Source organism: Carassius gibelio, chromosome B10 (assembly GCF_023724105.1).
Source record: "Carassius gibelio isolate Cgi1373 ecotype wild population from Czech Republic chromosome B10, carGib1.2-hapl.c, whole genome shotgun sequence".
NCBI classification, from domain to species: domain Eukaryota; kingdom Metazoa; phylum Chordata; class Actinopteri; order Cypriniformes; family Cyprinidae; genus Carassius; species Carassius gibelio.
In genome coordinates, this window is record NC_068405.1 from 42403 (window position 1) to 59627 (window position 17225).

The following is a 17225-nucleotide window of genomic DNA, read 5'->3' on the forward strand; positions in this document are numbered from 1 at the left end:
GTGTGATTCAACATTTAATCTCATTCTGAGATGAATGTGAGCTGATAAGAATGGTAAGGAACCCAACTCTGTTGACCAAGAGATAAGAACATGCAGCCAGGCTATTGTGGGTAGCCTGCTTTTTTTTCTCAGAATTTACAGTCACCACACTTGTTGCAAACTTGTGGATTCTATCTTTTCACACATGCACTGAAAAAGGAGTTTTAGAACTTGTAAATTTCACAAGCAATTACACAAATGGCAATATATTATGTTTCTTCTTTACTTTTTTCTCTTTTTTTCAGTATGACAAACATAAGCTACTGTTATTTATTTATTTTATTACTTCTACCACAGCTTTAAACTTACTTATAATCATAATCATGCCTTGCTTTAAAAAAACAATTTAATCTATAAATGTTACTACTTACTTACTATACAGTTTTAATAATCATTCAGCTTCTATGAGAATAGGAAAGTTATAATGATAATGGCGCTGTTATTGTTTCAGCTGGTAACAAAGCTTGATTGCATTATTTTCCGCTGAGATGAGCATGGACTGATTCTGCACTCATAAAAATGAATTGTCAAGTTTAAATTTACAACTGTTTATTGTTAAAAAGAAGATAAAGCTCTGCTCATGTTCAGGCAAAGAATAATGAAAGTACACCTTATAAATCTTTACCAAAAATCTATGGGTGTTAATTCAAAAATCCGTTCTCATTTCTAGCACATTTAACTACTGTATATTTATTGCCCCTAATTTCTCTCATATGTTCATGACTGATTTATAGTCTTCCATTTCAGAATTATTTCAAATGTCAATTATATTCTTAAGATCACAAACTTACTTATTTTTTTTTAACCACTGATTTACTTAAGTAATGGCTGTTTGTTTTTGCTACAATTTTTGGGTTCACTTATTTCTTAAAGCGTACAAAAGCCCTTTAATAATGATTCTTTTGTAATTGTACCTGTAAACATTTTTAGGATTTCTTGAGAATTTGGGTTTGGAGTGAATACAAGCATTTATTTGACACAGTCACATCACAGTTTCCACGCTCCTATAGTCTACTGGCTGTAGAGCTCCATACACTGGTCCCTGAGGTCCCGCTGAACTCTGAACTTTGTGTACTCCTGCACGGTTGGCCGTGAACTCTTCTGTGGAGGACAGCTCCAAATCACTCTCCTCATCAGACAACTAGAAGGCAGGTATAATACAAAGCTTTTCAGTCCAATATTAAAGACAATGTTCAAAAACAAATGTTATTTCTGCTGCAAGATTTTAAAGGCAATGGGAATTACTTGAGAATATATGAGATATATATATATGAGAATGTGTTTTACAATGACAGGGTGATGGGTGTAGCTGGAAGGTGGCAGAACTCTAATCCCACCCACAGGATTTTTGACTGGTGTTATTAGCGGTCTTTTTATTTTTTACCTTTTTATATATATATATACATATATATATATATATATATATATATATATACAATTCTTGTCAAAATGGCCTGACACCTGACACTATATATATATAGTTTTCAGTGACAAGCAGTGTCAGCATAGAAATAGAAAATTCAGCGTGATGTGGCACAAAAATAACAGATCATCATATTCAGAACATATTTCATGTTTAATATTTGGACCAATTAAGCGGTTTCAGAATAATCTATTTTGTTGGCTGAAATTTGTACATTTTGTTGTTTCAAATGATGTACTTTTTGGACTGTTTAAGGATTAGTTCACCCGAGAATAAAAGTTTGTCCATCTTCTACTCAGCCTCGAAGCATCTGTGACGATCGTGCACCAGAGAGACACAGGGAGAGAGAGATCCAATCGCAGATTTTTATTAAGGGATAATCCAAAATCGTGGTCGAACAAGCCAAGGTCAAAGCCAAACAGACAATCCAAAGTAAACAAACAAATAAACAAAGGAGGGAACAGGAAAGGGAACTCAGAAGACGAGAGGTTAGGGTGAATCTCGGAAGACGAGAAGACGAAGGAGAATCTCGGATGACGAAAAGACTGATAACACGAAGGGTAAGGACTCCATACAAACAACAGGGAAAGACTGGTATTTATAGGGAGGCTAATGACAATAATGTTACTGCACCTGGTGCAATTAACAGGAGTGCAATTACTGTGAAGACTGTACCAGACTAGAGGAATTCTAGTGCCTACGGTGAAGTGCCTAAGGGGAAGTGAGCCCACTAGTGGACACCCAGGGAAACAGAGACTAGACAGTGTGACAGCATCATCCTAGGTGTATGTGACTTTCCTCTTTCTGAATAATCCAACTGAAGTTATATTAAAAATTGCATTTGCTCTTCCAAGCATTTCAATGGGGGAGTTTACTGACAACTGTTCAGGGGACGTGGAATAAAGTTCACGGATCTGTAATAAAACGTCCCACACACAGCTCTGGGGGGTGAATAAAGACCCCCTGTAGCAAATTCATGCGTTTTCGTTTTTGTTTTTGTACGTCTTCTTAACAGTTGAAAAAACACCCACTTACCCCCACTGAAAGGCTTGGAAGAGCAAGGACCATTTTGAATATAACTTTGATTGGATTATTCTGAAAGAAAAAAGTCACATACACCTAGGATGCTACGAGCAGGGCCGGCCCTGACCAATTTGCTGCCCTAGGCAAGATTTTACATGGCACCCCATGCATCACAGCCCATTTCACCCTGTCATTGTGTTCATGATTTAGCATATATATATATATATATATATATATATATATATATATATATATATATATATATATATACACACACACACACACACACACACACACACACACACACACACACACACACACACATTACAGCAGAACTGTTTCCAACACTCATAATAAATCATCATATTAGAATGATTTCTAAAGGATCATGTGATAGACTGGATGTCACATGTGACACTGAAGAATGGAGTAATGATGCTGAAAATTCAGCTTTGCATCACAGAAATAAATGATAATTTAAAGTATAATAAATTGAAAACAAATTATTTTAAATTGTAATAATATAACACGATATTACATTTTTTCTGTATTGTTGATCAAATAAATGCAGGCTTGATGAGCAGAAGAAACTTCTTTCAAAAACATTAAAAATAGTAATGTTTCCAAACTTTTGGCCTGTACTGTATCCCCCCAAAACTGCACAACTGTAGAGTAAAACATTAATAAAAAAGTGATAATAGAAAATGTGTCTTAAAACTGACATGATTGTACAAAATCACAGTCTGGGGACTCAGAACTCAGAACAACTGCTAACATTAAGTTTAAGGTAAAAATAACTGCCATGAAATTATAGTATCTTACTCCTATGCAATAAATTGTTCTTTCACTACATCTCTTTACCTCTGTCTTTATCCTCTTCTCTTCTTTTTGGCACTGTATCTATCGCAGACTATGCTCATTTATAATGTGTCATGTAAATTCGGCCTTCCGTCACAATCTGGAATCTTTCACCGTGTCTAGAACTGGTGCGAGCTGCCAGGCCCGTTTCTACGAGCTGTGTGTTAACAAAAGCAGTGCTGTCTACATTGGATGCAGCATCGGGCACGCTACACAACAAATTACCAACAACTGATCGTGCGCGCGCTCTGTTTCTGACGCACTTCAAGCACTCGAAGGGGGGGGGGGGGGGAGATTGAAGAGCCGGACTTTTTTTTTTTTTTTTGCTTTATTTGGTAGCATTTCGAATTAATGGTTTTTAAATAGTAGCCTATTATAAAAAAGAATATGTAAAAAAAAAAAAAATAATTAACTCGTTCACTCATTCTGGCGCCCTTATGGATGAGTGGCGCCCTTAGCATTTGCCTATACCGCGGGCCGGCCCTGGCTACGAGGGTGAGTAGAGATGGACAAATTTTAATTCTCAGGTGAACTAACCCTTTAATTGTCTAATTGCATATAGTGGCCATGCTGAATTTCCAATCTAGCCAGTGTGTGACACTTCTGGTTATGGGAGTAGCTTCTGCTTGTTCTGAAAGGCTGAATAATTTCAAATGAACTCCACTATTTTGACAGGAAAATTAAGACTGTCCTGCTCTCTCTCTATGCATGTGTGTGAGAAACACTGAGTGCTCTCAGCTAAGCGATGGTGCCTTCAGACAAGAGTTAATAGTGTGTCAAATACGCTGCACATCCATTGCAATGCAATAAAACAGTGCACTTTCAAGACGGAGTATGAAACTCAAGCAAGCAGTTTTCAAAATGAATGAAGGCAAGTGAAATATCTGTTAGCCTCTTAAGTAAAAAACACAGGCAAATGAAATCTGTTCATTTTCTACATTATTTGGTCAAATAGCATGGAATTTTGTCACACATGTGAGTGATTTACTTGCATTGTAGAGGGTTGTCTTAGCAAATAAAGTTACTAAAAAATAAAACAAAAGTCTATAATGCATGTTGAATTCCCATTCGACAGTCGCAACAATTATGATCTTATAAATAGACCTGTTCCACGCGGAAAGGGAATGAACAACTCAAGTCCCCCAGCAGTCAGAACAAAAACAAATCTCTAAAAATGTATATTGCACACTTATTTGTTTTGTGTTTGAATGAAGAGATCCCTTTAGACACTCAACAGAAGGAAGGATGAAGCAATCTCTGAGCTGTTGAATTACCACACAGAGGTATGCAACAATGTAACAAGGATGTTTTCTCTTGTCTTTGATATACCACTACCCCTATTTAATTTGAAAAATATTTATTATGTCTAGCCAAGTTTCTCATGAAAGTTTCTCCATACAGTAAATGTGACATTGCAAAGACCCTAAGCAAGCATGCCCACACTCGCGTCACCGAAGCTCACAGACAACATCTTGTGCACCTAGCCAATTAGAGCATGATAGCAGATTTTTAATTACATTTGAGAGTAATAAAATATAATTTAATCACATTTCAGTCACACAATATAATTGATAATTGACACTCAGAGACTTGAGAGTCGTTAGAAATTTATTTTGACTCAAATTAAGTCTTTAGGTCTGCATGAAAAAATAAAGTGGGCATAGATAGAAAAAAAAACTTGAGTTGTTCAGTGTTTGTTGATGGATAAACCTTTTTTATTTTGCTAAAACTTCATTTTAAAAGAGCACTGTATTAGTGACCCATGCATAACTAAGAAACAAAGAACTCTCACCTTCCTGGCTGTTCTCTCTTTCAGAGCTCTCTCTCTGTTTTCTCTCAGTTCTTTCTCAGAATCACTCTCTTCTTGTTAACATTATTAACTACATCTTTGTTTTGAAACATTAGCAGTTTCCATAGATGGAACAATGACAAATAACATAGAATGTTAATACAATAACATACGAAAAACATACCCCCAGTAGCTCATCTATTGGCTGCCTGGCAGGAATACATACCAGAGGATCTGTCTCCATCTACTGGTGACAGTTTAAAGTATTCATTTTAAACCAATGTACACTCACAGTCTATAAGGATGAACGCTTGCTTGCCATGTCTTTAGACCCTTGGAGAAACTTTTGTCTAAGCTCTCCAATTTCCTGTTGAGATTTTCATCTCTCCTCCTCTTTCTATCTCTCCAGTGCTTCTTTCTCTGACTGCTCTCTTCTTCTCTGCTCCTCTTGTTCCTGGAACACATTAGCATTAATTTATATATTTTCTTAAATATTATACTTAAATATAATATATTATACTTAAACTGGTATTCAGAGCCTAAGACAGGGGTGTCAAACTCAATTCCTGGAGGGCCGGCACCCGGTTCCAATCCTCCTCCACATATAACATGTAGTTTTCAAATAAGCAAGAAAGAAAGAAGTATGGCAAATTGTCATATGGCAATTTTCATTTTAGGTTGAACTATCCCTTTAAGAGGTTCAGAGTGTGATGCTGAATATTGATTTAAACACAAACTCATGACCTCATGTGACACAACTAAAGATTAAAAGAGAAGAGGCAGTTTTCAGAAAAAAATGTGGATTATTTGTGTATGTTCATCGTTTTTACTTTACTTTACTTTTACTTTAATTTATTGAACTTACATAAAAGTTGGAGACTGCTCTACAACAATGTAACTGAACCACTGATCTACGTATAATAGATCAGTGAACTGAACACATGATGGCGCCACACGTCTTGGACGGTGGCAAGTTTTCCTGATAATTGGGAGTTGAAATAACACTTGGACACAAATTTGGTTTCAACGTATTTTAAAAGTAAATTTCTGAAAAAAAAAAAAATAATAATATATGAATTGAATATGAATTGAAGTAGTATAACATATTAATGTTTTGAAAATTATATGATGAAGGGGAAAGCAGAGTTTTCCCCCTCATCATCCAAACATACAAACAACTAAGTAAATATATATATAGAATAAAACTATTTTTTTTTGTTTCATAAAGTTGAGTCTTTCCCAAAATATGGATTCTTCTGGTATTTGAAATGTACTGTACAGTCAGTTTAATGGTTTTAAAACAATAGGCTAGCAATGAAATAGTTACAAGATGCAAAACAATTAATTAATGTGCAAGAATGGACAAAGGAAAACATTTCTCAATATGTACGTCTTTTAAATCTACTTAGCTTAACAGTCATCAGTACATTTTACAATCAGTACATTTGAAAGATTCTCTTCATGGGATGTTTAAATATCATTCATGCTCCTCGCCTGACTGCTTCGAAGAGTTCTGTTTTCTGTGACCACAGAGTCAGAGATACTGTGGAAGTCAAGGGGCTTTATATCAGTTATAACTAGCTTTTAAGTCCACACACACACACACACATACACACACACACAAACACTGCTATTAATAAATCAGGATTTAGACCAAAGTATGTATTATTAATTACTGGTTTTGAGTAATAATACAAGAGGTTAATAATGGATGTCTGGGCATGATTAATGCATTGTTAATTAGCTGCTAACACAAGTATTTTCACTGCCTTAGCAGATGCCTTACTGCTGATTAGTGTTGTAATCCTTTTAAGGGTACTTTATGCCTTATAGTTTTACTCCTTCTCTATGAGTAATGCCTTTTAATTGCTAATTTTACTGCAGACATGTGATTTGCCACTATTTTACCATGTTCACTATTATGTTAAAGTGAATGAGGGACAATATAAGTGAACTCACATGAGAAGAAAATATAAATATAAGGAGTGAATCACAGATAATCTCTTGAAAATGTATTGACTTTGTATTGTAATGGCTGATACATTCACTGTAAGATTTAAGAGGGCAACTTACCTAAAAGTGTCCCAGCAGTGAACATGTGCAATTTCCTATATACCAGCCTGAAATGTCTGCATAACAAACAGTTTATATTAGTTTATATAATGAGTTTGTATTATTCTTATAAAAATAAAAATATATATTGAACTAAGATAACACTAAGATGCACAAAACTTTACATTTTTGACATTAACACACACACACACATACAAGCTTTTTATAAGAATACATCAAACTTTCAAAGACATTAATTAGATATAAAGATATTCAAATAAATCACTGACTTTTTTCAGTTAAACTGTAAGCAGGAAAAAAGAAATGTTATTTAAAAGATTGAAAAAGCTAAACCACTAATCATATTTTAATTAAAAATAAAAATGTAATACAAGCCAGAAATAGCTCAAATTAAGCCATGCTATCAAACTTAGTGGGATGGAGTTTTTATTATTATTACTATTATTGACAATACATTTTATTTTTGTCTTCTGTTGTGTCAAAATGAAAATAAATATAAAATGGCAAAATGTATTTAGATTTATTTTAAGTAATTCAGAAGCTGTTCTTATCAGCTCTGAGCACTAAGGAAAGCGGTATTGATTTTTTTGGAAACAGTGATGTGTGGTGGATTAAAAAGAGGTTCAAAGAGCTGCATGCTTTTCATAGTTTCACACAGTAAATGAGTAATGCTCAAAAATGTGCTTCTTTCAACAGAGAATGATCATTTACCCCTAAAAAATAAAATAAAAAAATATTTTAATCTGTTTGCATCATTGGAAAGTCTGGCAATAGAGAAGCTGTAACAAACATCTTCTTTGTGTCTGGTCAGTCTGTTTGAGACATTGATCTAAGACACAAAGGATGCCAAGCACTTGAAAGATGCACTGAATGTGCCTTCAGATTATAAAAGGATGGTCCAGTACACTTGATAGATTCACTGAACTCTGTTTAACTCTAAGTTACTTTTAATAATAATAGCTTTTAGAAACATTTGGCTCTGTATGAGAATCATACAGATGATGATATGGCTCTGCACCTGCTGTGTGACAGATGGTAAGAGAAGTTATTTTAAGCCAAATCCAGATGATTTGATCTGTGGCAATTTCATGCACAGTTGGATTCACCCCTGCCTCTATGTGCTATGTGCTGGCAACACTTGTCACAGCAGAAACAAAATACATGTATATGCTCTCACTTTGATTTTCAGTCCGAATTTAACTGCAGAAAGTAATCATACAGCCTATTTTTGTTTCAGATGTTCTATAGGATGCTTACAGGGCATGCAATTTGAGCGTGTCTTTATAAAATTTGTACGCATTAACAAGCAATATTTGAATAAACTACAAAATGTTAATCTATATTTACTTGTGCTGCTTTTGTAAGTGTGCATGCATACTTTGCATGGTTTGGACTGATTGACTGATTTATTAAACCATTTTGATAACACTTTAGTATGGGACCAATTCTCAATGTTAACTAGTTGATTATTAGCATGCCGATTATTTACATTTTGGCTGGTTATTTGTACTTATAAAGCACATATTCTGCAAGATTTTGAATATTTGTGAGAATATTTGCACATATTCTACATCCCTAATCCTATCCGGATACCTAAACTTAATATACATTACTAACTATTAATAAGAAGCAAATGAGGCGTTTATTGAGGCAAAAGTTGTAGTTAAAGGTTTGTTAATATCAATAATTGGATCTTAAAATAAACTGTGACCTTGATTTTTTTTATTTTGTTGAACTGACCAATAGGTTCAAGACAGCACCACCATATAACATTTATTGTAAATACATTTTTTACCTGTCCAGAACAAGCCATGCAATTTAAGATGTCAAGCATAAACCCCTTAGTAAGAACAACTAACCTAGTGGTTTTGGGATATTTTACTGCAAATATCTTACAGATTGTACGTTTAATATTCCCCAGCCAATCTTTCACTGAGCCAAGCAGTATGTCAATCTCCAACCCAACAGATGGCGCTTTAGGCACCGTCCTGTTCCCCTCGCCTCATTTCAGTCCGCGGAGGAATACTATCGCTGACTGTGATGATGAGTAACGCAGACCAGAGCGTGGACGATCAGAGGAGCTGATGTGCAGCAACTAAGACCAAGAGTCAAGCATCTCGAGTTTTAACAGAATAGCACCATCTGCAAACAGATGAGCGTCTGAAATGCCCTTGCTCGCACTGATGTATTCGGTTACTACATCCTTAACTTTACTGTTTTCTGTGCGAGTAATCGAGATCATCTGTCCGGAGTCGACATTTACTGCCCCGGTAACGGATTGATCAACATTTCTCATTCCCATTTTACGGCATGATATGTAGATAATCATCCGATACTTTTGATGGGGCTCCTGAGGATCATGATGCCACCCAAGTTCCAGCTGCTCGCCGTTATGGCGTTTGGAGTGGCGATGCTGTTTATTGAGAACCAGATTCAGAAGCTGGAAGAGTCTCGGGCAAAGCTGGGTAAGACTGCGGTTGTGTCTCGAACATCGGAGAGCTGCCTGTCTGCTCTAGAAAACCTTTTTGGACATCATGCTCGTTCGATACTTAATATAATCGATTGGAGCGCGCCTAGGTGCATATACAGAAATGCTGTTGAGATGGGCAGTTCATTAGGCTTTGAGACAGTCTTCTGCTGTTGTCTTCACAATACAAGACATTAGGAATATAAGACGACCGAATTTGCATTGCAGGATCAACTTATTTGGAGTAATAGTTAACCCACTCATGATTATGTCATTCTGTTGTCCCCCTCGTCTCATCCCAGACTTGTTTGACTCATATAATTCTTCAGCGAAACACAACAAAGGAGAGATTTTGAAGAATGCTGTTGCTGTGCAATGACAATGAATAGTAAGAGAAGATGTCAAACCTCAGGTGGATGCAGAATGACTAATTAAGTATAATTTAAGTAGTCCAGACTGGTCATATGATATTTTTCATGTCTCCTGAAGTTATTTGATAAGTTTGTGTGGTATTGACTTTTTTTTTCTTGTAGGGGTGCTTAACAGCTGATTAGAAAACCGGCTTTACTGACGAGATGCGCATAACGATCGGCCGATCGTGATCGGAGCACCCCTATTTTCTTGTATTCACGTCCATTATACCATAATAGAGTGCAAGAGTGCACACTATCTGTCCTTGGTTTTGAAAGTATTTTTCTCATTCTTTTTTTCGTTTTTTGTTTTTGTTAAAGAGTTATATACCTTCAACTAAACCGAGTAGCTACATGGTAAATCACAATATTAAAAAACATCATTTTGAAGCAAAAACATGTTTGAAAATTAGACAAAAGTACAAGACTTTACCGAACGTCTTTAATGAGGGAAGAACTACACTCCCATGAAGCATTGAATGACGATCAAAACAATGGGTTTGGTTTGCAACAATGCATTTTATGTTTTTCAAGGTATTCTCAGACTCAGTTTGCTCTCGAACTGCACATCACTAATTCTCTTGAATGCTTCATATTTTCAGTGAATCATGATTTTGTTTGTTATCATATGATTGTAAAATTAGAGGAATAGCCCACAGCGCATGAGTTTTAAGGGCACCTTTTATACATATTAATGCATTCTTGTTGAGGCTTGACATCTTTATGCAAAATTCATTGTCATTGCTCTGAAAAGATATTCTTCAAAACAACATGAGAGCGAGTAAACTAGTTTTATTTTTGGGTGAACCGTCCCTTTATATACAGTATAGCAAAAAAAAAAAAAAAAACTATAGAAATCTAACTGTACCAATATTCTTTTATTGACACAGATTATTGAATAAAGTGATGCAGTAACCAAGCACTAAGAAGGGTATTTAGTACATTTGATCAAACTCTTACACTGATCCGATTTTACTGACCAATCTGCTTTTGTTTGTAATCAGCCTACACATGTATACTCATGTGTACACATGTGCTCAGTGTGTAAAACAGGTAAGAGATTATTAGACAAATAATAGACTTCAACTGAAGTGAAATCTACTGAATGCTGAATTGCTAAGGATTGCTTCTAGTTGATCCTTATTACAGAGTTTTTGACAGCTCAATATGGAGTCTACATGTTTTGCATCATGACCATGCAATCAAAGTTCACAAAATGCATTAACTTTGTGAAGCAAATGTGTGTTTGGTTGGCACCTGAGATGACCCACATTTGCCATTCTTTTGGTGTGATGGTTGGCTATTAGAAAACACAGCGAAAGGCAAGTGAAAGCATGCTTTGTAGCTTAAAATATTTAGTAGGGTATAATTTGTGGATCATACCACTATTTCTTGCATACATTGTCTTTGTCTTAACATTTTAATATTCAAAACTTTCAGTTTGTGTCCTCAATTTAGCAAAAAAAATTCATTTGTAAGCCACTACCTGCTGATGTTCCTAGTGCTTCTACACACATCCTCCTGTGACCCATAACAATTGTCTACAGCCCAGGTGTAGCCAAGTTTTCATGAAGCAGAACAGCTGAAATGAGTCCATTTATTTAGTCTGACACTGAAAAGATGGGCAGAAGTCGAATTACAGCTCTGTGGAAATTATTGACCATTTAGAGCGGGAAGCTTAATTTGGACTTTTCTTTAAGTAGGAAAAAATGCAGCTGCTGGAACCTACAAATGTGTGCAGTTCCTAAGCCTGATTGGCTTCTGCATTTAATGTTATTGTTCATGACAGGTAGTTTAATAAATAATTATTATGTTTATGTGCTTCTGGTTTAGGCTGTATGTTTTTCCACAAATATATAAAAAGGAACATCTGCATGCTTGCTATCGTAATGGAAATACTGGAAATAAATAATACATATGTAAAGGCCTAATGGAATCCCATCAAAGCAAATAGCATGACAGCCAGCGTTTTCATATAGTGGCACCTTTAAAATAAATGAATAAACATTGCACTCTCTGTTACCAGTGCAAACAGTGCGGTCATATTTAGCATTGAGCCCAGTTTTTGCATTATGGATGAGGATATATTGATCATAATTCCATGAAGTGGAGAGTTAATTAAATTGAAAGCATTGCTGCTGTTCGCCTGTGATAGACGTTTGTTGAGGCTTAGGATGCCAGGGCTCACAGAGGAGTGCAATCTGATTTGCCCTGTGCAGGCTTTGAATTTATAGACTCTGCACTATGCTTATTAGGTTGTCTCACGTGACATGGTTCATTAGAAGATGGAAAACCATTAGCTTTTCCTTCCACTCCACTAAGTTACAAGCATCACTGTCAAGCTATAAATCTGGTGTTCAGCCACTGCCAACAAGTCTCTTATTGCTTTTTTTTTTATGCCATAGATTATACAACATCAGTTTATTCTCATTCCATTACCAGCTGTGCAGCTCACAAAGAGAAAGAAGCAGAAGCCTGCATGCAGTGTGACCAGAATAGCTCCGCTTTAAAAAACCCAAGTTGCATGTCGTAAAATTCTCTTAATGTTGTGCTCTTGGCAAAGAGATGAAAGAGCTGAAAGACTGACTATCTGAAATCAATTTGATGCCAATGATATGGAGCATAATTCCTAGGACATGCTGTGCAAATAGTTCACCAGATTGTTAGAAATGCATTTGGAGTCGTGACATATCAGGCATGTTTTATAATATAGATAATATTGAAATAAATGAATAATTTTGATGATGTTGAATAATGATGATAGTACAGACATTTGTAATGTTGGAAAAGATAAGTATAAAATAAAATCTGTTGTTTTCAGCTTTTTATAAAATGTGCATGTTTTGACAAAATAATATGCAGCACAAACATTTTCAGCATTCATAATAGTAAGAAATGCTTCTTGAGCACCAAATCAGCATATAAAAAATTATCATTTGACACTGAAGACTTTGTGGTTACATGAAGAAATTACATTTGAAAATGTTAAAATAGAAAAGTTCAAGTGTAATTTGAAATATTTTAGCATATTCCAATATTGTTCAATTGACAGTGCAAAATAATGTATTGTCTTTACTGGTTGCATTCAAAAACAAAACATCTTACCAGACAGTGTGACCATATATATGATTCTTATGAGCTGGTTTGCATTAATAAATGCACAGTTATGAAGCGTGTATTTTCAGAATGCCAACGCTACGGCCAATTCATACATATTTTACCAGGTGGCTAATTCGTACGACCTCACTCGTATAATTTTTCTTCGATTTCTGTGATGGTTAAGTTTAGCAGTGGGGCTAGGTGTGGTGCTTCGTACGAATGCCTACGAATTTGCCACCTCGTAAAATACATATGATTTTTCATATGAGTGAGGTCATACAAAATCGTACGAATTAGCCACCTTGTCAAATATGTACGAATTGCAGTGAGATCTGGTTAATGATGCTGGTTGTGCAAAATATGCTTGCTTGACCTTCTAAGAATAAATTATTTTGTTATTTTTTAGCAAGCCACTTTAATTACACAGTGCTGTATTGCTGATAGAAAAGCATTTTATTAAAAGGTTTCTTTCTACAGTGATGGTATTTAACTTTTAACAGACATAAAGATTGTTAGCAGATGATTCATTTCCATTTCAACCACTGGAATTTCTTTCAGGACTGAGGTGGACAAACTTGCTGTCTATGTGCCCAGGGTTGAGTGGCTGATAGCAGAGCTCTCTAAATTGGAAACCTTGTTCTGATGACTTAAATGGAGTGATTTATTCTGTGTGTCATCAGAACAGCACCTCTAAGCTGTTTTCCTAGTATTCATGTCCCTGTGTTGTCTGACTACATGCAGAACGATGTCAGTGGATTTCTGTTTGCAGTAGATTTCTTTATTATTATTATATTTGTTATTCATTTTATGTCAGAAGGTTTGAATTCTAATGTTTTAAGTTATTTTTGATAAGAATTATTTTTTCAGTTCTTAAGAAAAAAATAAATAAATACATTGTATGTATGTATGTATGTATGTATATATATATATATATATATATATATATATATATATATATATATATATATATATATATATATATATACACTAGAGTTGGGGTACTCGAACTTGGACTCGGACTCGAGTCCAATTTTGAATGAACTCGGACTTGTCACGCACTCGGATGAATGTGTACTCGGACTGGACTTGAACATTTTGGACTCGGAAAATATTCAGAGTACAGTCGAGTCCGCGTCATGTGTAACAATAAAACCAGCATAAAATTGAAATGATAAATTAATGAATGTCTCCCCTTCTGTCATTTTACTGCACCACACCGGCAGGCAGAAGTCTCCTGCTTGCAGACGAAACACACGCACCACTCACTGGATATCAATGTGGATTAGTGATGCGAAGTTCGATTCTTTTCCGCGAACCGGTTCTTTCGGATGGTTTGATTCAATAAACCGGTTGAAAAAAAAAAAAAAAACAGTTCACCGGATACATAATCCATTGCGATGTATTTGTTATTAAATTAACTTATGTTTCGTCAGATTGCCCTTCATTCAAGCCCTCGGTTTACCCGCACTCATTACATTAGCACAAAATCCGTTCAGAATCAATCACCAAAAAAATCAGTTCGGTTCAGACGCGCTGTGAGTCATTCTTCATGCTGAATCACGAATGCGCAGTATCATCAGCTCCTCGGTTCTCGAATCGGACGCGTCCGAAAGAAACGGTTTTCGGTTCAGTTTACTGATGATCTGAAAACTGATACAACCGGTTCTTGACTCAAGAACGAGAATCGCTCAAAACCCGGGTAGGAAAATCTGACAGGGTAGGATAAAATGTCAGGACACCGGCACGTGCTGCATGCAGTTCAGTATCATCAGCTGCTCTACTCGTGTTCATGTTCTGTTTACTACAAACTCAGTTTGTGAATCTGTCATCATTAACTATAAATACAGTACAGATATTTCATAAATCATCCCTTATTCATATTAAACATGGAGTCTTTAGAGTCTTAATTATTGTCCAACTTCCCTGAAAACCCCTTTGGCCCATACATAATCTACAATATACAGATTAGAAACATGTAGCCCCTATCTTAACAAAAAAAACGTGTGTATATATATATATATATATATATATATATATATATATATATATACACATATACATATTATAGTTTTATCACACTTTCCGATGTTTAACAAAATACTTGAAAAATTACACGCATGCGCAGTATCATCAGTTCATCGGTTCTCAAATCGGACGCCTCCGAAAGAAACGGTTTTCGGTTCAGTTTGAATGCAACCGACTACCAGAGACAGCAGCAGCAACCAACAGATGCTGCACAGCTCAGCATTGCAGGATTTGCAAGACCAGAACTGACCAAACAAGCAATGCAACTTTATGATGCAAGTTCTCCCAAGACAACAGGAAATTCATAATGTCATCATTAAGGATCTCCTCATTGGCTGCACTTTACCTCTGTCAAATGTGGGGAAGAGGCATTAAATAACTGAAATGTCATCTTTAACTGGAGGACAATATAGTGTGATACAATAATAAAATAGGTTCATTTGTATTTTCATGCACTTGTAATACAACAAAACCTTTGAAACCTTTTTTGATAGGAAACTAGTTCTGTTGACATAAAATAAAAATGTTCAATGGCAATGACTAGATGTAACAGTGGTATTTTTTTTATTACATTTTTATATTGCCATTGGTTTAATGGGTTGAAAGGTTAAAATATGAATAGAATGTAAAAATGTACAATACCAATTTATAATCTTTTTAAATTTAATTACTTTCTGGACTCGGGCGGACTCGACTCGGACTCAGTCTTTAAGAACTCGGACTTGAGTCCAACTCGGCCCCTTTTGGACTCGGACTCGGACTTGGACTCGATGTTTGTGGACTTGGTCTTGACTCGTACTCGACAAAGGTGGACTCGGACCCAACTCTAATATACACTGCTAAAATCTAGACACCAGAGAGAGGTAGTTTACTGTAACAGTACTCATCTTTCTTGTACAAAAACAGAATTTATTTAAATTAATTAATAATCACAGGAAAATACAAACACTGAACTTTATGCTGACCTGCAAAATATGTTCAGTAATATAAATACACTTTAAGGACTTTCTTTCTTGCATACCAATTAGAACAGCAAACTACTATTTAATTTTAATTTAATAATAAATAGTTGCAGTTATCCTTCATTCTGTTTTAGTGACATCTGTAAGAGCAGAGCAGATAAAAGGTGTATTGCATGTTGCTTCCTCTATGAATTTAATTTTCACAGCCCATCACATGTTCATTTTGCTCTTGGTGTAAATAGATTGTTGGCTATTCTTTTGATAGCTTTTTGCGTTGTGAAAGGTCCATTAGGTACTTGAAAGTTCCATTTCTTTTTTCATAATGTCCAGTTACCCACCATGGCAGAATCTCTGTACAACAATCTTGATGTAATGTTTGCGTGTCCTAGCACAGAAAATCTGTTATATGCAGCTTTTCACATATTGCTTACAGGCATCTTCCACAAAATATAATACATACATGGGTCAACTCCATTTCCAAAAGATTATCCTGCAACCCGCTGGCACTCCATTGCCATGGGAACTGCTAAATTGGTTTAGAAGTTACCTGCACTTTGTTCACCTGCACACAAGCAGTTGTGTTTCTGTAAGTGCCTCCCTGAACCTGAGATCACTTATAATGAATCCGAGATCCTGCCAGTGAGAAGGCTGTCACATTAGTTTCTAAATGCATTCCTCATTTGGCATACAGTTTGTTTTTACAGTCACCATATTGGCAAAATGACCCACTTCACTCAAACACAAAAAAATGAGAAGTGCTGAAAGAGTGGATTTGATTTATTTGAATTATGAACATTCCCATAATAATGTTGCTATTTAGCTGTGTAATTGCAAAGGAAGAGGATCATTAGGATCAAGCCTGTTTAAAGATAATGCTCATTTTCTAAATTTAAGAGAATAGCAGAGTCTACACCCTAGCTATTAAAATAACACAGCGGAACAATGCCATTTGAATAGCTTTTTTTATTTTTTTCAGCTAAAAGAATGATTAAAAAAATGAAAAATAAATATCGACAGCCAATCAGAATACACCCGACTTTAAAGAGCATGAGCGTTA